General features: G+C 47.9%; 1 protein-coding gene across 4 annotated transcripts in view; it reads left to right on the top strand.

Annotated features, from left to right (window-relative positions):
• Window positions 1–24,329, top strand: part of Fstl4 (follistatin like 4) — a 458,219-nt gene that overhangs the window by 290,121 nt on the left and 143,769 nt on the right. Inside the window, exon 1 of one of the 4 annotated variants that reach the window (XM_029554201.1) lies at window positions 17,107–17,253. The exons of the other annotated variants lie outside the window; for them this stretch is intronic. The gene's annotated coding sequence lies outside the window, so the exon portion shown is untranslated. Of the gene's footprint in view, window positions 1–17,106; window positions 17,254–24,329 lie in introns of those variants that run through there. 4 annotated transcript variants of the gene reach the window in all.

The raw sequence follows: 24,329 nt of genomic DNA, 5'->3' as shown, positions 1-24,329 counted from the left end.
CCCTCATTCCTGGGATCTGAGCTGGGAAACAGCCAAGTCTACCCACTGTCTCCACTCGTCTTTGAAAACACAAGACACTCCCCCACCCTTAGCAACAGCTGGCCTCCCCCGTCCTGTTTACACAACAGATATTTGTGTTCTCATTCCCAGGGCCAAATAGGGGCAGTTTGCGTGTGTCTCACACCAGCCCCAGTGTACCTGAGAAAGGCTACCTACAATCCTGCCATGTTACTATAATGTAAAATCTCAATCTCCTCTCTCTCTCTCTCTCTCCATTTCTCTCCTTTCTTATGAAAGCCATGCACAGACAAGAAAGTTTATTTGCCCTACAGTTCCAGGTCACAGTCCTTCAGGCAGGGGAAGTCAAGACAGGAACTCAGTCACATATATAGTCAAGAACAGGGGAAATAAATACATGCTTACTTGTCTGCCAGGCGGTTAACTTTCTTCGCTCTTGTAAAGTTTGGGGCCCAGCCCATAAAATGGTGCTACCCACATTCAGGGTGGCCCCTCCCACCTCAATGAACAATCAAGACAGTCCCCCACAGACCAATTTAGTCTAGATAACTCCCCATTAAGCTCTTCCCACACAAGTTGGCAATTAAAACTAAGCAGCACAAGGTTCATTTTACAAGTAGATAAACTAAGATTTTGAGCAGGTGAGTGGCCCCCCTCTGTCCCATTGCTCAGTAGCTGTGACCTGCCAGGGGAGAACAGGGAGGCTGAGCTCTGTCCAACATGTTCTGAGTGCTGACCAGCAAGCGGAGTGAGGGGTTCCCACAAGAATACAGGATGAGACCAGAGGCTTTGCATGAGTCCAAGCCCCAGCAGGGAACTGTTCCTTCTTATTACTAAATTTACTCCAGAGGGTACTGTGCTTGCATGTGTGTATCTAGTTATGTGTAGTATTGTAACCTCCACTCCAACACTGTCCAGTGGCAACAAATCAAAGTTCTCACCCTTGATTTCTTCCCAGAAAAAAAGAAAACTTTCCTCTCCAGGAGTCAGGCCCTGATAGGCGCTCCCTCCTCCCTTCCCTGAAAGGCCTAAAAAAATGAATCCTTAAAGAAAAACAAAAAGAGCTAAATCCTCACTTTCATGTAACAAAGTTAGCAAGTACCTAACACTACAAAGACAAGAACTAAAGATATTAAAGTAAATTCCAAGTTTGAAAGGATGACCTCCAGAGAAAGAAGGTGTAGAAGGGGACCTAGGCCTGCTACCTTTGCTCTTTTTTCTTTCTAGTTGGTCGGTTGGTTGTTGGTTGAAGCCGGAGTCCTGTGCGTGTTAGGCAAACATTGTATCGCTGAGCTATGCCTCCAGCCCTGCTGCTTTTCATAAAATGTTCAAAGAACCACTGGACATTGTAAATTATAGACTTGCATATCTTTGTTTACAATTATAACTTGTTACTATGTATTTAAAATGTTTAAAGTAATGATTAAGAGTCGAAATCATTCAGAAAGAACTAAATACTAAATACTGTTTTAGAAAATAGTTGTACCAAACTGATAAAAAGAATGTAATTACCATTATGATTAAAATATTCAAATAAATGTGGTTTGTTTAAGGCGCCCTGTGGGACTGACTGGTACAGGAAATTTAATCTTCCTGGAGCCAAAGCATGTTTGACTACCGGAAAGAAAGCAGGACTGTAAACCCAGGAGAAACAGTAAAACTGGAAAGAGCAAGCCAGGGAGGGCCTGAGTGTTTGGGGACAGCAGGCAGAGAATACCTGTGTTCACAGTGCCGCAGGGGCCACAGGCAAAGAAAGGCAGATGGTGGGGCTGGAGAGATGGCTCAGCAGGTAGGAGCGCTTGCTGTTCTTGCAGGGGACCTGGGTTTGTTTCCCAGCACCCACATTAGACAGCTCACAATTGCCTGTAATTCCAGTTCCAGGGGGATCCAACTCCTTCTTCAGGTAGCCAAGGGCACTGCATGCACTTGATGCACATATAGACAAATGGGCAGACACAATACACAAAATAATTCTTTTAAGATTTAAAAAGAAATATAGGTATGGCTCTCATGGGACAGCCTAGAAGGCTCCAAGAGGGTCTCACCTCAAAGTACCTAGTAACCATCACTCTTAGGAGATGCATGACACTGTCTCTGAGGAAAAAAAAAAAAAACAAAACAGCCCATCCCTGTGGTCCATGATGGTGTGTCAATACCCAGGTCTCATTGGTCAATGCAATTTGAAATGCTGAGCTGGTTGAGCTCTTGGCCTCTGGTACAAGGGTCTGACAGACAGCTGTTCTCTGCATTTGACCAGTTCTGGAACTCTGTAATAGTCTCTATCTGTTGCAAAAAGAAGCTTCTTTGATAAGGGGTGAACGGTACACTTGTCTGTAAATAGAAGGATGCATAAAGTAAGAATGTTCTGAGATTTTACCAGATGGAATTTTACCACAGTGTTCTGGACAGAAGTGGATGGCAGTTATTGAAAGATGGTGCCTTAGCTGCCTTCTTGCTGTGACAAAATACCCTAAAAACGCAGCTTAAAGAAGAAAGGGTTTATTTTGGCTCCCGGTTCCAGAGGGCAGTCCATCACGGTGAGAGCAGCAGAAGACATAGTAACAGGCGCGGGAGGCTTTCTGGTCACCTGGCACCCACTCTCAGGAAGCAGAGGGTGACGAATGCATGCTGCCAATCACTTCCCTTTCTCCACTTTTTTTTTTTTTTTTTTTTTTTTTTTGATCTTTTTGAGACAGGGTCTCCCAGTAGCCTGAGCTGTCCTGGAACTCACTGTGTAGACCAGGCTGGCCTTGAACTCACAGAGATCCGCCTGCCTCTGCCTACCAAGCGCTGGGACTATAGGTGTGCGCCACCATGCCCGGCACCCTTTCTCCAGTTTTAAAGTATTATGATCTGCCCAGGGAATGGCACCACCCATAGCGGGCGGGTCCTCCCTCCACTGTTAATGTAATCGAGATGATCCCCACAGACAGTTCAGAGCTGTTCCCTGGCGATTCCAGGTCCTGTCAGGTTAACAATTAAGCATCACAGATGCCGACGCAGGCAGGAATGCCTGCTTCTGTCTGTTCCAATAAACTGACTTCAGAGCCCTTGTGTGGGCAGCCCTGATAAGAGCCAGATCTGGGGAGCCCTTTCTCTGAGTGAGGATTCATGCTGAAGATCCTACACAAAGACACTTGCTTACTCCTCCCCACTACCCAGTGTAATAAGCTCTGTCATTATCCCATTTACTCAGATGAGGAAACCGAGACACACTGGAAAGTAACTAGCCACAGGAGGCAGAGGTGGCAGATAACTGGAGGAACACTGGAGTGTTCCCAGGGATGGTATCCAGGTTTCTCCTGGACACCCCCATGTAGTCCTGGTGCTTTCTTGCCTTCTAGAGACCACACCTGTCTAGACTTCGGTCTCTTCTAGCACCTTCAACCTCTCATTGGGGGCACAGGCTTCCTCTTCCTGGGACCCAAACTGACTTACATGGGGGTCTTTTAAATTTTATTTTGCTTATTATTTGTGTTCATGTACAGGAATTGGTTCTCTCCTTCCACCATGTGAGTCTCGAGGTCTGAACTTAGCTTGTCAGGCTTGGTGGCAGGCATCCTTACCTGCTGAGCCATCTTGCTGGCCCTTACATGGGGTCTTTATCACCCACTCTAAGGAGTGTGGACCCTGTCTAGTGATTTTTGTCTCCTGCCCCTCCCACTTCTTCCCTGGGAGGAAAACTGGCCCATAAGCCCCATGTTCCTCCCAGCTCCCTGTCTTGTACTCTAAAGTTTATGGGCTGCATAGCTCCATTTCTTGCTATAAAACGCCAAGGTTTTAGAGCTTTAGAAATAAATTATTTTTTCCAAAAAGGCTGTCTTCTGCAAATTGAAAGCCTTAGTTTCCAGAAAATTGTCTCTGCTCTGAGTTTCAAGAGCCAAGAATTTGACACCATGATGCTCTGTGCCCCACCTCCACCCCACTCTCTCCCCAGGCTGTAGCGTTCAGCCTTCTGTCTCATATTAGTGGTAAAAGAACTTAGGAGAAAAAAATAATTTGCTGAAAATGAAAAAACACTGGTTATCATTTTTGAAACACTGTCTCGTTCAGCTGGCGATGGCTTTGGGCAAGACGGGAGGTAGATGCTCTTTTGAGTGAGGTATGGGTCTCTCCAATGTTTTCCAGCTGCCACAGCCCATGATTCCCATACTCCAGTAAGAACACTGGAGTCCTTTCAAAGTGGGCATGGGTGGGCAAGGGTCTCTGCCCTGCAATTGGAAGCAATTTGGGAAATGAAGTTTCAGGCTCAGCCTTCTACACTGCTTGAACAACAACATGCCAAGACAGATGGTCCAGCCTGCGAGGGGAAGCCAGTCATCTCCCTCCACAGGGGTACAGAACGAAGGTTGTTATGGGCCTGATTTGTGAACTTGAATGGGAGCTTCTAGAAAGCCATTTGTAAAATTCATCGCTGTCTTGAGCTGCAGCTAACATGCTCCATCTTCTGTCTTCTCAGACCAGGCGATTTCATATTCTACGCATAGTATAAGATAGAGTGGATGGTGGAGTGGAGCGTGGGAAAGGAGGGAGGAGGGGTGGGTGATGAGGGGGCTCCTGAGTGGAAGAATCACACTGTTTTCTAGCGACCTCCACAGAGGTCTCCTATACTGACAGGGCCTACTGTGGTCTTCTTACTCCTAGAGAGACTTCTCCAGACCCTGGGGAACACAGGTATGCCTCTTGTCCACCCCAATGTACCTTCTACATCTCCAGGCCTAATGAGGGAGAGACCCTCTGAGGACTCTAGTTATTGTGAACAAACAACCTAGAGCCTCTGTTCCTGAGAAGGGGAGACCCAAACTACAGCTGGCATGCCTCAACTCTGTAGGAGTGGCTAGAGACACTTGGAGAAGCAGAGGGACTCAGTTCAAATCCCAGCACTAAATTCTAAGGCATTGAAGTCATCTTACTTCCCTTCTAGAAAATGTTTGTCAAATTCTTCTAAAGATGAACAAGACTAAGGAAATTATTTCTCCTAAATATTGTTTTCATTCTTATTTTGTGTGTGTGTGTGCATGTGTGTACATGCCTGTGTATGCACATCTGGATTTTCTCTGTCAAATAACCATTTGCACTCCTGATAAACTTTCTAAATCTGAGTATAGTTTAAAAATTAAAGTAGCTAGGTTCAGTCCCTAGCACTCCATAAACTGTGATAGCACATGTCTAATTCCAGAACTTGGAGCTAGAGGCAGAAGAATCAAGAGTTCAAGGCCATGGGGCTGGAGAGATGGCTCAGCAGTTAACAACACTGACTGCTCCTGCAGGGAACCTGGGTTTGATTCCCAGCACCCACATGGTGGCTAACAACCATCTGTATCTCCAGTTCCAGAAGATCTAGTGCCCTCTTCTGACCTCCATGGGCATTACATGACACAGGTACACTTACATACATGCAGGCATATGCATTAAATTAATTAAATAATTAATTAAAATAAATTAAAAGTTCATCTTCAATTCATAGTGAGTCTGAATCTAGCTTGAGCCACTTGAGACTCTGGGTCCAAAAGAAACAAAAATAATCAATAAAAGTAATTTCCTGGGCTAGGCAGTGGCTCAATGGGTAAGTCCTTGCTGTGCAATCATGAGAACTTGGGCTGGAATCCCCACCACTCACATAAAAAGCTGGCATGGTTTTGTGCACCTGTAACCCCAGTGCTGTGGGGGACAGAGACAGATCATTGGGACTTTGCTGGCTTCCAGCATAGCTCTATGTTCAGCGAGAGACCCTGTTTCAAGGGGGTAAGGCAGAGGTTGATAGAGCGTGAAACCTGATGTCATCCTCTGGCCTCCAGACATGCACACAGGCATGTACACACACACACACACACACACACACACACACACACACACACACACACACTCTTAAGGACGAAAACAATATTTAGGAAAAATAATTTCCTTAGTTAACCTTGATCACCTTTAGAAGAATTTGACAAACATATTTACTTCTGAGCCTTTGTTCACTTCACTTACTGTAAGATGACAGTAATGATCCAAGCCCTGTTTGCCTCCCAATAGGTCATTGCACGGCATTTGATTTCAGAGAATTAACAGTGATAAAACAGGGACAGCATGACCACAGGGGTCGCTTTAGTGGGTCCATGAGAAAGCCGGTCGGTTCTTGATCCACAAGGCACTGTTTGTTGCTAAACCAGAAGACCCTGCTCAACTGAATCCCGGACAGTTCACATCAGAGGTGGGCTGTGTCCCCGGCTGGGCTCGAAACCAACTGCTCTGAAGGTGTTTTAGCCCCTGAGTAACTGCTTTATTCCAAGCACTCCAGGGTCCTTTGACCAAAGAGTGTAATGGGGCTCGGTGCTCCAGAAGGCTGGCTAGCCCTGATGTGACAGGACGTATTCGATGGTATAGCTGGTGGAAAATCTGGCTTGAGCCATCTTTACAGATAGTCAGATACTGTGTGTCTTTGCCTCCTGTGTTTGAAGTATGTACAGGTGGAGAAGGCAAGAGTCCTATTGGTGAGAGGCCAAGGGAAGTGTGTCAGCTTTCTAGCAAGGTCTCCCATAGGAAGCTTTCTCCCACAGACTGCTGGGCTTCCCAGAGCACCTACCTCCTTAGCACACATCCATGAAGGAGGCTTTGCCTTGTACCCAAACCAGAAGGGCCTGCTGCCTCTGCTTGAGATCGGGCCTGAAGACACAGTGAACGTGTCTCCACATACTGTGAACGCAGGAGAACCACGGCACCAAGGGGGACTGTGAGCACAGTGTGGCTGACTGTGGATTCCTAAGTTTCTATATCGTATCTGGTTCCTGTGACTGCACAGGAGGACAGGCTGGGAACGGCAAGGCTCTGACCTCGCCTCGCTCACCAGGATGTCAGTGTAAGGCGCTATCACACATGCTTTTGTCTCTTCATCTCTAAAATGGAAACTAGGGTTGCTTAGAGAATTAAATGATACATGGAAACAAAACGGCTATAAAATACCTGGCTCAGAGAAGGCTCTTTTTTATCTTTTTATTAGCATAGATTAATTATATATTTTTTAATATTTTGATCATTCATTTTCATTTTATGTATATGAGCGTATTGCCTGCATGTGTAGAAGTGTGCCCATGTTGTGCAATGCCTGTAGAGGTCAGAAGAGAGTGTTGAATCCCCTTGGAATTGGAGTTACAGATGGTGTTAGCTGCTATGTAGGTGCTGGGAATTGAACCTAGGTCATCTGCAAGAGAAGTCAGTAGCTCTTAACTGTTGAGCCATCTCTCCAGCCCCAATTAATTATATTGAATGGTGGATTTCATTGTGACACTTTCATTCATGTATTTCCTATATTTTGATCATATTTACTACCGCCCATTCCTCTCTCTCTCTTTCTCTCTCATCCCCTCTCACTCCTACTAAACCCCTTTCCCTTCCCAGCTAGCTCTGCTTGCACTGTGTGTGTGTGTGTGTGTGTGTGTGTGTGTGTGTGTGTGTGTATGTGTGTGAATGAGTTTCATTAGGGTTGTTCACAGGCGCATGTGTGAGTTTGCTATGGGCTCCTTACTCAGTGTAGGCTCAGAATGATGCTAAGGAAGGATTTCTGTGGGTGTTAGTCTGGTTTTGAGGCAGGATCTCCCTATGTAGTCCGGGCTAATTTGAACTCTCAATCTCCCTGCCTCCCTCAGTTTAGGGTTGCAAGTACATGTTTTAGTTTTAGTTTCAACTAATAATTGTTGGGCCAGTGAAATGGCTTCAGTAGATGAAAGTGCTTGCCACCAAGCCTGACCATCTGAGTTCAATCTCCAGGACCCACATGGTGGAAGAAGAGAACTGACTCCTATTAATTGTCCTCTGACCTCCGCATGTGTATTGTGGCATGTGCATACCCACACACATGTGCACACAAATAAGTAATATAATTTAATAAGCTAAAATTAGTGCTATAAGAGAATGGGCAGTTTCCATAGTGAAAGGGCAAGAAGATCTAACTAGTTTGAGATACTACTTCAAATTTCACTTTTTAAAATTTGTATCACATTCTTACTATTTTGCGTGCACTGACAAGATGTATGTCATGATACGTGTGTCGAAGTCAAAGGATAGCTTGTAAAAATGGGTTCTCCCCAGGAATCCAACTCAGGTCATCAGACTTGACCCCAAGCGCCTTTATCCACCGAGTCATCTCACTGACCCAAATTTTATTTCTTTTTATGATATGCATGCTTTTTCTCTTAAAACTTTTTCAAAAGTGTTCCTACATTAAACATCTGAAGATGTTTCAAAGGCTTTCTCAGACCAGCAAGAATTCACCCTATTTTTCGTTCTGTGCTTTTTACTGTATTTTTATTTTGTTGCTCTCCAAAGATTGCAGTGTGGAATTGTTCAATATATTTTCTCAGCTGAAAATGTCAATGTATTTATGTAATGAAAATGCCAATATGTATGTATATATTTAGAATTAGCATATAAATGATTAAGGCAGTTCGAGGTTGATCAATAATCATATTTGATTTGGATTTTCTTATTTCACCTCCCTCAATCATCCTGGACTTTGATATTTATTACCACCCACTGAGATTCTGCCCTTAACTAAATAGAAGTTGCTGGGGAAATTCACAATCCAGGGATTGAATTGAAGTGGCTGCCAGATACAGAATTAGCTCTGGCAGAATAAACAGAAACCCAGTAAGTGGGCATTGTACCTTTGACGAATATGTCTGCTGTTGCCTGGAACACAGCACACAGCCCATGCTGCCGAACTGTAGCCCCCAGTTATAAAATTTTCATATTTCAAAATTGGGTTAGAATCCTCTCTCAAATATACAAAATGGTTTTACCAAATATTGTATTTTTGGTTATGTTCCTATGTGTGTGTACCATGTGTTTATATGTGTAATGTGTGTTTGTGAATATGTAGTATAGTATGTGTTCATGTTCATGTATGTAGTATGTACGTGTTAGTGTTCATGTGTGCATGTGTACTGTATGTGATGTGTGCTCATGTGTGGTGTATGTGTGTGTAGTGTGTGGTGTGTGTTCCTGTATGGGTGTATGGTGTAAATTTATGTGTGGGATGTGGAGGGTGTGTTGTTCATGTTCAAATTGTAGGGCGTGTATTTGTACGTGCGGTGTGGTATGTGTTCATGTATGTGCATGTGTGTGTATGTGTGAGTGTAAGTGCCTGTACACACATGCTTGTGGAAGCCAGAGGTTGACACTAGGTGTCTTCCTCAATTACTCTCTGTCTTATGTTTTGAGACGGGGTCTCTCTGAAGTGGGAGCTCACCAATTCAACCAGACTGGCTGGCCAGGAAGCCACAGGGAGCCTCCTGTCTCTGACTGCCTAGCACTGGGCTTATACACACATGCCACCTCGCCTGGCTTTTTACATGGGGGCTAGGGATCTAAACTCAGATCCTCTTGCTTGTGAGACATCTCCCTGCTCCCAAATACTGTATTTTTGACATGTGTAGTACTGCAGTTTGGGTGTGATTTGTTTCCTAGAGGTTCATGTCCTGGGATCTTGGTCACCAGTATGGCAGAGCTGAGAAGTGTTGGGCCTTTAAAAGTCCGGGTAATTTGATCATGGGTTATAGCCCCCTAAAGGATACTAATGTGGTTCTCTTAATACCCCAGTTAGATCCCTCAAGAGAAAGCTGTTATGAAAGGAGTAAGCCTGACCCTTCATGTCTCTGACTCCCTGTCTCATCTTTCACTCACTTGTGAAACTTGTGATATCACCCACCCGGAAGCCCTCACCAGCAGCCACACAAAGGAGATTGCCCAATCTTTGATGCCCAGCCTTAGTCATGTTGTTATAGCAACAGAAAATAGATTAATGCATGTGGTTTTAGAAGACCTGAGATCCTCATATTCCTAGCAGGATGGGAGGTATTCACAAGCTCCAGAACAGCTCATGTGTTCCTGGAGAGGGAGAGGTGACCCTGGGCCAACCACCCAGGAACTCGGATGCCGGCTGAGGGAAGTCTCTACATACTTGTTGAGCATCCAACCAAGGTGTGCTGGCCTTCTGTTGACACCGCTACTGGTCCTGAGGAACTTTGTAGAGGATGGGTCCAGGGATGCTCTCTGCTTTTCTGTAGTTTCTGAGGAAACTTGTACCTCCTTTACTTCCTGCTAATTGAATGAAATGGTTTTCTAGGACAGGTGACCTGAGTCCTCAGCAGAATGCATAATAATCTCACACAGGACAAGGGAGATCTCGTGGTAATGGCCTGCAGGGTTGACCCTCCTGGTCTGTCCCTCCTCAGAAGGAAGGAGAGGCCCTAACTTCCTTATCATTAGGATAGTTCCAGGCCCTTGGGTTTTCCAGGGATGATAGGAAACAAATCTCTTGGGGATAAGGATCCACAAGCACCTGGAGACCAGAGTTTCTGGGAGACAGCAGGAGAAGCTAAATGGGGTCCACAGGTCATAATGCACACACACACAACATGAAGGCAAGTACCAAGGAAGAAGCAGAAATAGAGGCGACAAGGCTGAGGGGATGGCTCAGTGGGTAACGTTCCTGCCTTGCAGGCACAAGGACCTCAGTTCAATCCCCGGAACCCCTGTTTAAAAAAAAAAAAAAAGTATGTTGGCTACACTTGTAATCCCAGTACTGGGAACTGGAGGCAGGAGACCCCTGGGGCTCACTGGCCGGCCGGCCAGCCTAGCCTGTTCCGGAAGTTCCAGACTAGTCAGAGACCATGTCCCAAAAAGGAAAGTAGACGGCTCCTAAGGAACAACACCCAAAGTAGTAGACCTCTGGCCTCCACATACACATGCACACAAGTGTGCACACACAGAGATGTGCACCTGCACACACAAACATGCACACATACACACACATTTTTTAAAAGATATAGAGGTAGCCCTATCAGCCCGAGGTTAGAGAATCTCTAGCAATAATGTTCTCTTTTGTCCAGATTTCTCAGGATCCCCATGAAAAACAGAACTTTTTTTTTTTTTTTTTTGGTTTTTTTGAAGCAGGGTCTCCCTGTAGCCCCAGCTGTCCTGGAACTCACTATGTAGACCAGGCTGGCCTTGAACTCACAGATATCTGCCTGCCTCTGCCTCCCAAGTGCTAGAGGCTACAATTTAGTTCTTTGCATTGAACTGAAGCTTGCCATGTGCCTGGGGCTCTTTCTGACTTCACAGCTAAATGAACCGCAATACAAGATACAAGGTAACAGCAGGACTCTGTCAGTCTCCCTTTACACACAAACGTGGGTAAGGAAGGGAAGAGGATCCCTCTGCAATGTCTCGAGACCTCCCCTGTCCCCTGTGCTCCCCGTCTCACACACTCACACACGGCATTTGGGAAGAACTCCTGGACCACATGGGAGTAAAGTGCTAGAGGCATCTGTGGGTGCTATGTGACTGTGTAGCTGTGCTCTTGGTCATAAGAGCCTACTAGGCCATCAAGCAGAATGTCTGCTCCCAGCAAATGATAGTCAGCTTAGCCTGTGTTAGACCTTGGATAGTTCATGCATATATGTTCAAGTCTGCACAGATTTTTATTTCCCACCCACTACTACTTAGGAGAGAGAGGTTAGCTGAAGGAATTGTCTACAGAGCAATGCCCTTGGACACTAATCCCCAACATCCCCACCCCCATGTGACAAGGGGTAAGGGGCTGCCAGCCCCCTTATTTGGACAGTGCTTTTGGAGGCCTCTGGCACCACATACCTAGCTCAGAGCAGTTGTTCTGGAGCCTGGTTCCACCTCCATCTTTACCAGAGTGTGTGGGGACAGAGGCTAGGCACCATGTAGAGAGGGCTGGACACAGAACCAGACAACTGCAGCTTCCCGTCTTGCAGGTTTCCTGCTGTCTTGGGGACGCTGCACATTTTGGTGGAGTTATCTGAGTGAGTTATTTGATTTCTTTTTTATGTCCTGAGCAAACCCACATCATCATTTTATTAATGTATTTGCAATTACCGGATAATGATTTCTGGTTGTGTGTGGTCTGTGATATGGGGACGCTTAATCAAATATCCACACAACGGCCTTTTAAGTTCTCGGGGGCCAGAAGCTTTTCCCATCAATTAGGCTTCAAAGAAATGGGTTTTCAGCCCATCTACAACTGCATTTTTATGTGTCTTTTATGGCTCCCCAGCCTCTCCCTGGTGTCTTTAGAGATACCAGGAAATAGGATGTGGGGCAGAGGCATTTATTAGTGGGCATGCAGAGAATGGGTTTATAATGTCGCTACAAAATATTAAAATGACTGCTTTGACACAGAGTGACTTGTATCTCCACAATGGTCACTTCGTGGTTCTGACTCTACGTAGTGCTGCCAGGAAGAGGGACATTCATTAGCCTGGTGGACTCCCTGGAATCAAGCCCTGGGAGGTGCTTCCTCTGGAAGGAGACTGAACTTCCAGAACTTTCCATGTCCCCACCCTTTTCCCCACACCCCAGAATGTCTCTCTACTGTCCAACACCCTCCTGGGCCTCTGACTACTACAACCTGGGCACAGGGATTATCAGCCCCACTTTATAGATGAGGACAGTGTTGGGTTCCTGAGAAGACCAGGACCACTAGAGACCACTCTGAGATGAGAAAAGAAGAAATTTATTGGGATGGATGAGCTGCTGGACTCCTCCCACGGGAGAAAGGGAGCCGAGGTTTCTCGTCACAGCACGCTGGATTTTATAGAATTTTTCTTTTGTGGATGGGGGAGGTGGGACTGTAGCTGGAAGGTGAGTCGGTAGCAGGTGCCTTGGTAGGGGGAGTTTCAGTTAGGTGTTTTTCAGTTTTTCGGTTGGCTACGATGGAAAATGGCTGTTATGATCAGGGTGCGTTGTTAAAACACAGGTTAGGTGGTTACTGAGAAACTAGGATGGTTTAGTTTCTGTTTCCCAGAATGCTGCCTGCCAGGCTGTGGTTGCCATGTTGCTGGTCAGTAATGACTCCACCTTAGGGCCCAGTTTGGTCTCACAGACAGGAGAGTCAGGAACCAAAGGCCTAGGCTTCTGGCAAACAGGCTGCTGCTGCTGCTCAACCCTGGCCAGGACGTAAGTGCTTGGGAGGCTCAGAATCTCGGATTTTCATGGTGAGAATGGATTGTGTCCTCTCTGCAACTTCAGCACAGCTCCTAAATGGTTTCAGGTTCCCTCTTCAGAAGGGGAGTGTTACAGTAGCATTGGAGGGACATTAAGGGAAAGCTCTTTCCTCCTCTTCAAGAGAATGAATGGAATCCACTTCTGCCAAGCTACCAAAAACAAGAGTTCATCCAGTTAGGCCTATCAATCACCTGGCTAAGGAACCGCCCCTCAAGAAGGTGGATTCATCTTAAGTCATTCTAAAGAGATGAAAGGAATGATTATTCCTTTAATGAGATAATGTACTTTTCCTTCCCAGACTCTCTACCCTCTGTGAAGTCTCTTTTGAGCAGCCGTTTGGTTCTGTTAAGCCTGCCCACCTGTCTGAGTCCTGACTTTTCCTCCTCCTCCTCTTCTGTCTTTCTTCCAGATGCTGGGCAGAGCCTAAGTATACCTTTTTCTGGTGCCTTGGGCTTCTTTCCTTTCTTCTCTGAAGCTCCCCACCCTGCGTTTTGCCAGGCCTGTCCCACTCGTGACTGACCTCCGTAGCTGAACATGCCGATAACCCAAATGGCATGACTCTCTCTTCCTCTCTTCCTTCCTCCTCCTCCAGGAAGCTGCCAATATTCCCAGTTTGTCCGCTCTGGGGTCTTCTTTTAACCTGTAATAAAGTTGTCCTTGAGCTTGAAATTGTAAGCACACAGAAGAGGGTAGAAGGAATGACTCTGAGTCCCCATGTTCATCAGCGCTCCGTGTAGAGGCTCAGATTCTGGGTGGTCAAGGCTGGTCCCAGCCAGAGTCCTCTTGCTGGAACTGTCACCATTTCTCTGTTCCTGCCTTCACTCAGGGGAGAGGTTGACCCAGTGGAGGCTGACGGAAGGCTGTGAGCACAGAATGTTCATTTTTGGGTGAGCACATGGCCATCCTGTGGCATCCCGGAGTCTCCGGGTGACAGGGTGTGTGTGTCTCTGTAGAAGCAGCTATGGACAGTCTTTTGTTCACTCTTTCACCTGCTTGTCATATTAATGTCAAGCACTACTAGTGTGCCAAGACCCCCATTGGCTCTGTCCATGACGGAGGGAATGTGGTAAACAAGTAGACGGAGCAGAGACGGTGGGTGCTGTGAAAAAGGTGCCCAGGATAGGAGATGAATTTAGGCATTGGGCATTCGAATGGAATGGAACTTGTTGGTTGAGGTTAAGACGTGAAAGACGGAGCAGTCTTAATGGTAAGTTCTATCTGGGCCATGGTGGAGCCCAGGGGGCTGTGGAACAGTATGGAACATGGCAAGTCAACTGTGGAGTGTGAGGTCTGGAGTCAGGAGGGATCCAGGCTGGTCAGTGAGTAGATACCTCTTGAGCTCCCCAGTTGCCATCTTTTGGCCAAAGTGTCTAAGAGTTCACTAAGCATAGCGAGGAGTGTCACTCAGGATCCCCAGTGAACCAGTAGAGGCACTGGGGCAGGAGCAGCAGCCAAACACCCTTGATGATATTCAGGGGTCTGAAGAGACCAGAGCAAGAAGATGGAGCTTGGCAGAGGCCAAACCTGGGGCACCACCCACAGAGATCAGGCTATAGAGATGTACCACCATCAGCAGGCTAGTACACTTCTCTCCCCCAGGCCTCTGAGAGCAAATGGGGATGGAATATATATCTGGGTTGTAGGCTGGGGCAGAAAGTAATCAAGTCCTGTCATCCCTGGGTAAAGTTACAGCTTCCAGAATGTTCTATGGGCTGAGGCAGGTTCCTCTGGAAACCTGATATCTGGTGTTCTCGCTCTGCCCAAGGCAGGACCTTCAGTTACTCACCAGCCCCAGCTCAGCTCCTCACCCAAGCTCTGAAGCACACATCACCTGCAAACAGATATCTCCACACAGGAGAACTGCCTGTGTCTCCAGCCCGTACATAGCCTGTGACACACAAAAACTCAGAGCTTTCCACATATGCCTCCCCACATGCTAACCATTCCAAGTACCCACTGAAGATGACTTGTAGGCAAGAGCCGTGACTTTTCAATGCTTACCCTCCATTTCTTCAAAGCATGGCCTCCCAAATGTCCACAGCATATCTCCTGACAAGCTGGGTCAACTCCAGGGAGTTTAGCTGTTTCCCCAGACTCAATTTGCTTTCTGATGAATGGGACAGCAGTCCTTAGCTTCCTAGGACAGGCTAAAACTCTGAGACATGTACACTGTCTGCTCAGTGCCGTCAAGCTGGGGACTCAGAGGCACAAACTGGCCGAAAAATTTCTTTTAAGAAACGGTTGGCATTTGAAATGTAATTATCATTGGTGTTCCCATGCGAAGTTTCAAGCTGGCTGAGTCCCTCATGTTAGATTTACTTTTAGTCTTCTACTACTTCTTGGGATCCATTAGCTCCATTAAGTCATTTAAAAGCTATAATCATGGCCATTTGTTCAGGTAGATGTGATCCTGGTATGTGGACGCAAATCCACTCCTTGAGGGTGCTTCAGACTCCAATTGAGTGCTTACCCACCCGTTAATCACGCAGAGCCTGTCCTGCCCGTCTTCCCTCCGCCCCTAAAACCCAGATGAAGTCTGTGCACAGGTCAGCTGTGGAGGACCCCATAGGTGCCTTTGGACCGTCGGCACACAGAACATGCCAGCATGTAGCCATAATTTCCCTCCCTGGTTGGCCTGCTCATCCTGGTACCCAGAGCTGAGGCCAGGCTTGCCCAGGTACAGTGGCACATTGGGGGCTTCAGACCTTACCCAGAAGGCTGTTTCCCCAAGCCAAGCAATGGGAGGCCTCCAGCACCCGTAGCCCCGTGTGCAGACCTGTGCCCAGCAGTCACAGAAATTCATTGGTCCCCTCCCCCATTGTCAGGGGTATGTCAATATGATCATTCAAATCACTCATCCTGTCAGCAGCCATGTGTCCTGAACAAACACTGTGTCATCATTCAGCATAATCCCCCTCATGTCCCAGTAGATCTAGAAAGGCCTGGGAAGGTGCAGGCACAGCTATGCCCTGGGGTATATACACTGGCCTCTCTCTCTCTCTACCCAGTATTAGGCTCCAAATGCCAGGAAGGAATCAAGGGAGAGAAGCCCTTTTCCGAAGAGCCAGAAAGTTCTGAGGGGAATGAAGAACATAGCTGCCTTGAGGCAGGGCACGGCATCAGGACTGCAGGGTCCACAGAGCTGGTTAGGTGGAGGGGCCAGACAAGGAGGTGTTCAAGAGGGAGGAACATAAGAGCCCAAGTTAAAAGTCTAGGTGTGACTTCCTTAAACAGCCTCCCAGCCCTGCCATGGACCAGTGGGCAGGTAATGAAATCCATCATTCCTCCTCTGTATGTCATAGAGGATGAGGCATTTCTGAGGAGGCTGGGTGACCCTTCAAGGATGAGGGAGGATAGACAGGTATGTTTTCAGGGGCGTTAAGATGAGGGGGTCTGCTTTCCAGTTGTTAGGGTTCAGAGCTCTCTGATCTGTGTTCAACCTGGGATCCAGAGTTGGGGAAGCCCGGACAGTGATCCACATGCTTGTGAATTCACAGCACAAGGTAAGCTTCTGGGTCACCGATGCCTGCCAAGCCAAATGTTCAGCACGGTTATAGATTATTTCCTATGGCAGAGAACACTTTACTCCCTTAGTAAAAGCAAGCTGAAAGGGGTATGCTATGCATAGAGTTAGCCTGTCCCCACAGTTGCAGGACATACCTCGTGGATATGGTAGGTGTGGTAAGTGGATAGTCCTGGAGGGTCACGATTGGTGCATAAGGCCATGTCTGCTATTGGATGTTACTGTCCAAATTGGAAAGAGATTATCAGCACAGGTCAATGAAATGTGGGGTCTAGACCTGACTGTCCCTGAAGAGAAGAGGAACTGGCCGGGGAAGGCTTTCTAGAAGTAACAGAGGCACAAGCTGTCCCACAAGGACAGGTCAGTAATCTGCCAGGGAGGCCCTTTCAAGTGGAGGAGCTGACTAAGCAAGGCCCAGAGGAAGTCAGACTGGGCCTGTCCCACTGGGGTGACTTATGGCTGAGTCAGGCATGACTGGTCCATGAGGTGAAGTTGTAGAGAGTCCAAATTGGTTCCTTCTGAGAAGGAAGCGCTTGATGGTCATTTCTGTGTCCTGTGAACAAGAAGCAGGGCCACGGAGGCAGAGCTCCAGCCGTGCCTGGGTCCTCCTCTCAATCCTTGGTGGCCTGGAGGCGGGGGATGTCATCAGAGCTCCTGGGCTGCCCTTCTTCAGACTCTCTCAGGAGCAGAAGGTAAGGGTGAGGCTAGGATATGGGGCTCTCCACTGCAGGGGGATCCTCTGACTCCTGGGCACTTTCATTTTTCTTCTGTGGTACTCGGGAAATCCCCAGCCTTCGCACACAGCCTCCTCCCCAGAGACCCAGGACTGAAAGAGCAAACAAATGACCGCTCCAGGGAAGGGAGGCAGGAGAGATTCCCAGACATGGGTGGCTTGTTGACCCAAGGCAGAGACTCAAAGACCAATAAGCCACTAGGTTTCCATTCCAGTGACCACCTGTGGGAGCCCTGATCTCCACTCCGCCATGTCCCCAGGCCTGGGCTTAGCTGAGGACAACACTGTGCACTCAGAACAACTTATGTCCTTCAGATGTTGAGAAACAACAGGCTTCCTTATATTTTTTTCCATTTTTCACGTGTGTGTATGTAACGTGTACACGTATATACATTTTTGCATATGTATGGGCATGGTGTATGGGTGCACGCACATGTGTGTGCATTCATGTGGAGGTCTGCAGTTGAGGTTGGGACTCACCCTTGATGTCTCTTCCACCTTCCTCAGTGAGGCAAAGTCTCTCAATCAAATCTGAGCTCACTAATATGACTGGTCTTTCTAGCCAGCTTGCTCTGGGAGTCCCTTGTCTCCACCTTCCGAAGCTGGAATGACAGGCAGTCCTCCATGCTCACCTGACATTTATGTGGGTTTCTGGGGATCTGAACTTCGTTCCTTACACTTACACAGCAAGTGCTTTAATCTCTGAGCCATCTCCCCAGGCCCTAGGCTGCCTTTAAATATAAACCAATTCTTGAAGTCTAGAATATAGAGAATAAACACATCACGAAACCAGCACCCAGATCAGGGGACAGAGTCTTACCAGCATCCAGAGGTGCCCCACAGTAGATCCTGCTCAAGTCTGTACTCAAACATACCTAGTGTTCAGCATTTTGAAAGCAGCATGCTATTTGGAAAGGAGGGCTAAAGCCAACAGTGTTGCTTATAGGATGTGATGGCTAATATCGTCAACTTGACAGAATCCAGAATTACCAAGGAAACAAGCCTCTGGGCACAGCTGTGAGGGATTATCTACATTAGGTTATTAGCCTCTTGGTACAACTTGGCAGAATTATCTAGATTAGGTTAATTGAAGGGGGAAGACCCACTGTAAGTATGGGAGGTACCATTCCATGGACTGGGGTCCTGAACTGAACAAGAAGGAGAAAGGGGGATAAAGATAAACGTCAGCACGCATCTGTTTCTGCTTCCTGATTGTGGGTGTGGCATGATCAGCTGCCGCAAGTTCCTGCGAACAGAATTTCCCCTCCGTGATGAGCTGCACCTTCAAACCACAAACCAAAATAAACCCCTTCTCCATTAAGTTGCTTTTGTCAGAGTATTTTATCACAGCAACAGGAAAAGTAACTAATACAGAGGAGTCTCCAGGAAGAGGAATGAGGACCAGCATGGAAGAAAATGGCCACTGGCCACGAAGATGTAGGTGGAGCATACGTACAGCATGAGGCAACCACACAGGAAATATCTCCTCGGAGCATGAACCATTTCTAGACTCTGCACCCAAAGAGAACATTTTAAATGGAAGAAATGGAAATCACTAGTAGAGTGGAAAATACAGAGGGCCTGAACACTCTCTGGTTTCCCTCTGCCTTAGATAATACCTCAGGACACCACGGGGCCTGACTTTCCAACACCCAGAGGGCAGGCATGGGGCACTAAGGCCTCTTAGCTTAGGCTGGGGTCTGCCTGACCTTGGTGGCTTTGAGTCTGGAAGCCCTGAACAGCATCCTCCAACATGGATCTTTCTGGCTTTTCGTTCCCATCACTCTCAGACACCTCGCCTGTCCTATGAGGCCTGGTCCAGAGCATGGATGGGTGTCTGCTTTACGTGGAAATGCCCTCAGTAAGTGTGGCTCTGCTTCCCCAATGGGATCCTTGTCTTGGGAATTGGCTTCAGAGCACCCAGTCAAAGGACAGGCAAACCTATCTTTGTAGACTCTGGATTCCTGAGCACTGGATGAGGTCCTGAATCTCTGGGCCAAGTCTGTAGCAAGAAATGGCAGCATGTGCTAGTGTGTCCATGATAATAAGATTTGTCCAGTAAGAGGCCTCTGCCTACACAGGGTTCCAACATCTTCAGACTTTAAAAATCCCACCCTCTCCCATCACAGCCTCCCTGACTCTCCTCCAGCTTCATCCCCGTCTCTTAAGGTTTCTTCACAAGAGCTGCATGGCTGGAATTAGGAGAGAAGGATTCCCTGGAGCAGAAAAAGTCCCCAGGAGAGTGCCACACCAAATGCCAGGCAAATGATAACCCATTGCCAAGGTCCCAGCCCCTGGACAGGCCTCTTTTTTGGTTCTGGGACTCTTATTTCCTAATCAATAAATAAGGACTCTGTCCTACATTCCAAAACCTTCACCTCTGTTCTTAGAGTCTGAGGCCTGAGAGTTGTGATGGGCTGGCTGCTTAGCAACTTCTAAGAGGCAAATGGGGAAGGGGAAGGGGAGGGGGAGGAGAAGGGGGGAGGAGGCAGCTGGGGCTCACCCACCAGCATAGGGCCATTGTCATTGGACTGCACACCTGAATCCACAGCCAGTTGTGTGTGAGAGACAGACACTGAGGATGGCTACCTACCATGTGCAATCCTATTGTGGATCTTCCTCCTGAGTTTGGGATATTTCCCACTGTCCTTTGCACTTACCCTTTGTGCTGTGCATTGCAGGCTTGCAGAATGAAAGCTTCTCACTCTAATTTTAGGAATCCTTTACTCATGAGAGTACTGTTTATAAGGAAAACAAAATTCAAGTTCAAAGGCTGGTTGGCTATTTAACAGATGGCTCCTGGTTTTGTTAAGGACTGTTAGCATCATCAGCAGGCATTCCTGGAGCCTCCCCAATGCCAGGTAAGGTAACACAGTATATTTCCCAGAGAGCATTTGCCCTTCTGCATCAAAATTTTGTGAGATTTTTAACCACATTCTCAAAGTCCAATTCCAAAGAGGACAGATAAACCTGTCCCGAGGCAAAGCATGGCGTCCACAGCACAGGTGCACGGGCACCTGCTCAGGTTCTGAGGCGTGAAGAGCCTCGGGCTGCAAGCTCCTGGCCCCAACTCTCCAGACTCGGGCAAGTTCCCAGCTGTCTTCCCGCTCCTCCTTCCTTTGGAGAATCCAGGCATAGCCCTCTCCCTCCTGTCTCCTTGGGCCCTGAACCCTTTCAAAGCATCTGAATTGATTTCCATGCCAGACTAAGGCAACGAGGGGGCCATTCTCGGACTCTGAGCACTTATGAATATGGAGGGCAAAGAGAGGGCCGAAGGGATTTGTGGTGTGGGAATGTAGTAAAAGTCAGCACATCCTCAGAGTCCCACCCTGCCTCCATGTTAGCCATGTCTGGAGAGTGCACACAACAAAGGCCGTGCAGCCTGGCCGAGATGCATCTGGAATAACTCAAAAGGTGGAAGGGAAGGGCTTTGCAGTGCTCAGAGGAGAGACCTAGGGTCCTTTCCTAATTACCCTCCCACTTCCCTCCCCACTTCCCTTGGGTCATTGCCAGGCCCTCCTCTAAGATGTACAGCCTGAGGCTGGACCATGGTCTGCTCAGAGACTTCAGGTTGAGAACCCTGCATGTTCCCCAGGCGTCCAGCATCCATAGAGATGAGGATTTTTCTACAGCTCCCACCACAGGCTTCTAAATTCTGGAGGCTTCCAGTATGGACAATGCCCACCCAGACCAGTGGACAAACCAGAGGAAGGGAGCCTTCTCCCCCTCCCCCTGCAGCCTCCGCACTGTCTGCACAGCCATACTCTCCCTGACAGCCGCTGTCCTGACTCAGAGTTCCTGGGAGCTTTGTGTGGGTTTGACCTGGGATTTACTGTCAATCTCCCAACTCAGAGCAGTTAAGATCGGTCCTTAAACCCCACGAAATCCCTGAAGCCAGTCGAGTCTAAGCCCCTTTGTTCAGCTTGCTCTGTAGAGAAATGCCATTTCCTGGGCTCCCTCATTAGGGCATGGATCCTGGCAAGCCTTGTCTCTGGAGACATCGGAGGCAGTTCTCCCCAGCCCTGCAGAGCTTCTGCGGGCAGAAGGCCAAGAATGGTAGCATTGGGTAGCTCCTTCCTGGCACCAATTCATGGACTCCTCACACTGGAAGAGAGACTGCCTGCTCTTCTCAAAGTCCAGTGGCTCTTCAGCTTGGCTGAGAGATTGCCAATGACTCTGTTTAAACAAAGAGGCCTGAGATCATGCCACAGGCAGTGCCAGGCAGGGAGACGCCATCGGGGACTCTGCCCTGCTCCAGCTCCTCACCTGGCCCATCTTTTATTTCCACAACTGGGACATGCAAAAACTCAAATGAGATTTCTGGCCAGGAAAGGCTTGTCAGGCACCACGACCAGGATCCATTGCCATTCCAGGCCACGAAGGTCCCTAGCCATTGTCACATCCAAAAGCACCCCCTGGAACCATCCACTGCTTCCTGGGGACTCTTGATAAGAACATTTGTGCGCATTCCTGGCATGCCTCATGAGGCCACACAAAAACACAGAACAAAGTGCTCTCACTCTGAAGCCTGGTAACCCTTGTCTTGGCCACTATAGCCCCAGCCTCTGCTGTATCTCTGGAGATGTATACCTAAAGACCATGGCAGCTTAAAGCTCTGAGCACGTGCATTGCCAGCCATGGCTGACCCCCGGGTTCGATGTTTGGCTAGAATCAAGTCTCACAGGGACGTCTCAGGCACCAAATCAGTAGCTGAGGAATGCCTACTCTCTCCTCCCTCTCACCCTCTTCAGCTTCCCAGTCTGCTTGGTCATACCCTGGGCCCAGCTCTGCCGCTTCTCCTGAGTGTAGGTGAAGGTGCAGGTGCAGAGTGGCCTGAAGCTGGGCTCCTGGACAGACCAAGGAGACTGTCTCCGAAGTCTTTGAGGAACCAGTGCCAATGTTCCAAAAAGAATCTGAATTTTCAGGGTGGATCCACGAGGGGGAAGGGGCTCCACGAACACAATGGTAAGAACTAGAGTTCTTAATGCCAAGAGGGTTTTAACGTTTATTCAAATTTCCAAACATTACTCTTTTACTCTGGGGCCACCTGATAGATGTGCCAGTCAGCCATAAAAAGTATATGTGGATCCCTCTCCCAGGAATCCAGCCAATTTTGCTTTCTTTAATAGGAATAAAAGAGAGGATTGTAAATGTCAAACAGCAGATTGTATAGCAACATCAATTGAACCCCACATTCATGAGCAAATGTACCATTTATCTAACAAAGGTCTGGGTGGTTTTGTTCATTTAAATCACCTGGTGCTGGGGTGAAAATTGAGAGGAAATTTTTGTCCATGAATTCAGATACAAGTGGAGGTGGGTATTACTACCTGAGGTGTTGATGTGGATTTGACCAGCCAGAGTCCAGTGAGGCGAAGGACTGAGGTATAAGGTCTGTTCGTGTGTGTGTGTGTGTGTGTGTGTGTGTATGCACATGCTACACCAAAAGCCTTGCAGAGCCTTAGATATGCAGATTCTGTGTGTGATCCCCAAACAGGCCTTGTGCCTTCAACCTAGAAAGTTCACCATCAACCAAAATGACAAAGATGGACTCTCCAGGGAAAGACCAAGTGGAAATTGGCCAAGGAGCAGCCTGATGGTGTTCGCATGGAGTCCTGGAAAGACGAGAGACTGTATCCAGAAGGACCCTGCCATATCTAAGAAGATGCTGCTATTCGGTTTCCCTCAGCCACCACTGGCCGTCAGAGTGCCTGCATGCCAAACACTTAGCTCAGGACAAGGCATGGCCAAAGGCCAGCAGGTGACCTTTGAAGGAACCAACACTTTTAGCTACAAACCCAGCCATGCCTATGACAGCTGACAGCCCCACAAGATAATACAGAACCCCATCCTGTGCCTGTGCCTTCCTGTTCCTATACCCACTGCTGGCCAGATAAAAGGCCCAGCACATGCCTGCTAAAGCAAGCACCCGTGGCAGTGGCCTGGCTCCTTTCCTCTCTTAATCCCTTTGGGTGCCCCTTCCAAGGCCTCTTGGGAGCCAGTAGCTGTCTAGGCAAGTGAGCCCTGTGGAAGGTGTCAGGAAGTATGTGTGTTCAAATACACAATGCTGTGTGGTCTGTGGACTCTTGGCTAGGACCACCAGAGACTAGTAAGATCGAGGATTAAACGTTTTGCATATGTGTATGTGTTCATGTGTGTGCAGGTGTTTATGCAGATGTGTGCATAGGCATGTGGCAGCCAGAGGTCAATGTTGGATGTCTCCCTCAATTGCTGTCCACTGTTTTTCTAATTTGTGTGTGTGTGTGTGTGTGTGTGTGTGTGTGTGTGTGCGCGCGCACGCATGATGGGCCAGAGAGTCACACATGCATGTACACATGTGGAGGTCAGAGGACAACTTCGTGGTGTGGTTCTCTCCTCCCGCCTTTACAGGGGTTCTGGGGATCTAACTCAGGTCACCAGGCTTGTGTGGCAAGGACCTCTCCCGACCCATCTTGCCAGCTCTTGCTGAACTATCTTGCTCTTCACCTTGAGACAGGGGTTGCAGATTTAATCTGGAGCTCCCAAATTCAGCTAGACTAGCTGGCCTGTAAGCCCCAGGGATCCTCCTGTCCTCACCTCCCTGGCACACTCCACTACACCTGACTTTTCACACGGGTGGGATCTGAACTCAAGTGCTCACATGTATGCAAGTGTTCTACCAACTAAACCTGCTCTCCAGTTACCAGGGCTTACATTTTGAAAGTCTCTGGGAATTCTGAGGTAGATCCATATTGGACAACCTGCTTTTAAAAGCCTTCTCTTCAGCTACGTCTGGCTGACTAGAAGTTCCTTGTCCTCAGCCAGACCTGTGGTATAAACAGACCGCCCTCCAGTTGTCTTGGGTTCCCAGTGCCATGAGGTTGAATCTCCTGCCTCGATGAACACTCCCCAGTACATGCCTCTTTAATCTTGGGAACCAGACTCTAATCCGGAATCTGCCAATAGTCAGATCCATGGCCTATGCTGCAGTCTTTCCACCTGTGTCCTGGGCTCATGGCTGGCTCTGATGTCAGGAATATTGGGTAAGGCAGTAAT

The sequence above is a fragment of the Nannospalax galili genome, unplaced genomic scaffold (genome assembly GCF_000622305.1).
Source record: "Nannospalax galili isolate Female #2095 unplaced genomic scaffold, S.galili_v1.0 scaffold424, whole genome shotgun sequence".
NCBI classification, from domain to species: domain Eukaryota; kingdom Metazoa; phylum Chordata; class Mammalia; order Rodentia; family Spalacidae; genus Nannospalax; species Nannospalax galili.
This window is presented reverse-complemented; position numbering and strand designations above follow the sequence as displayed.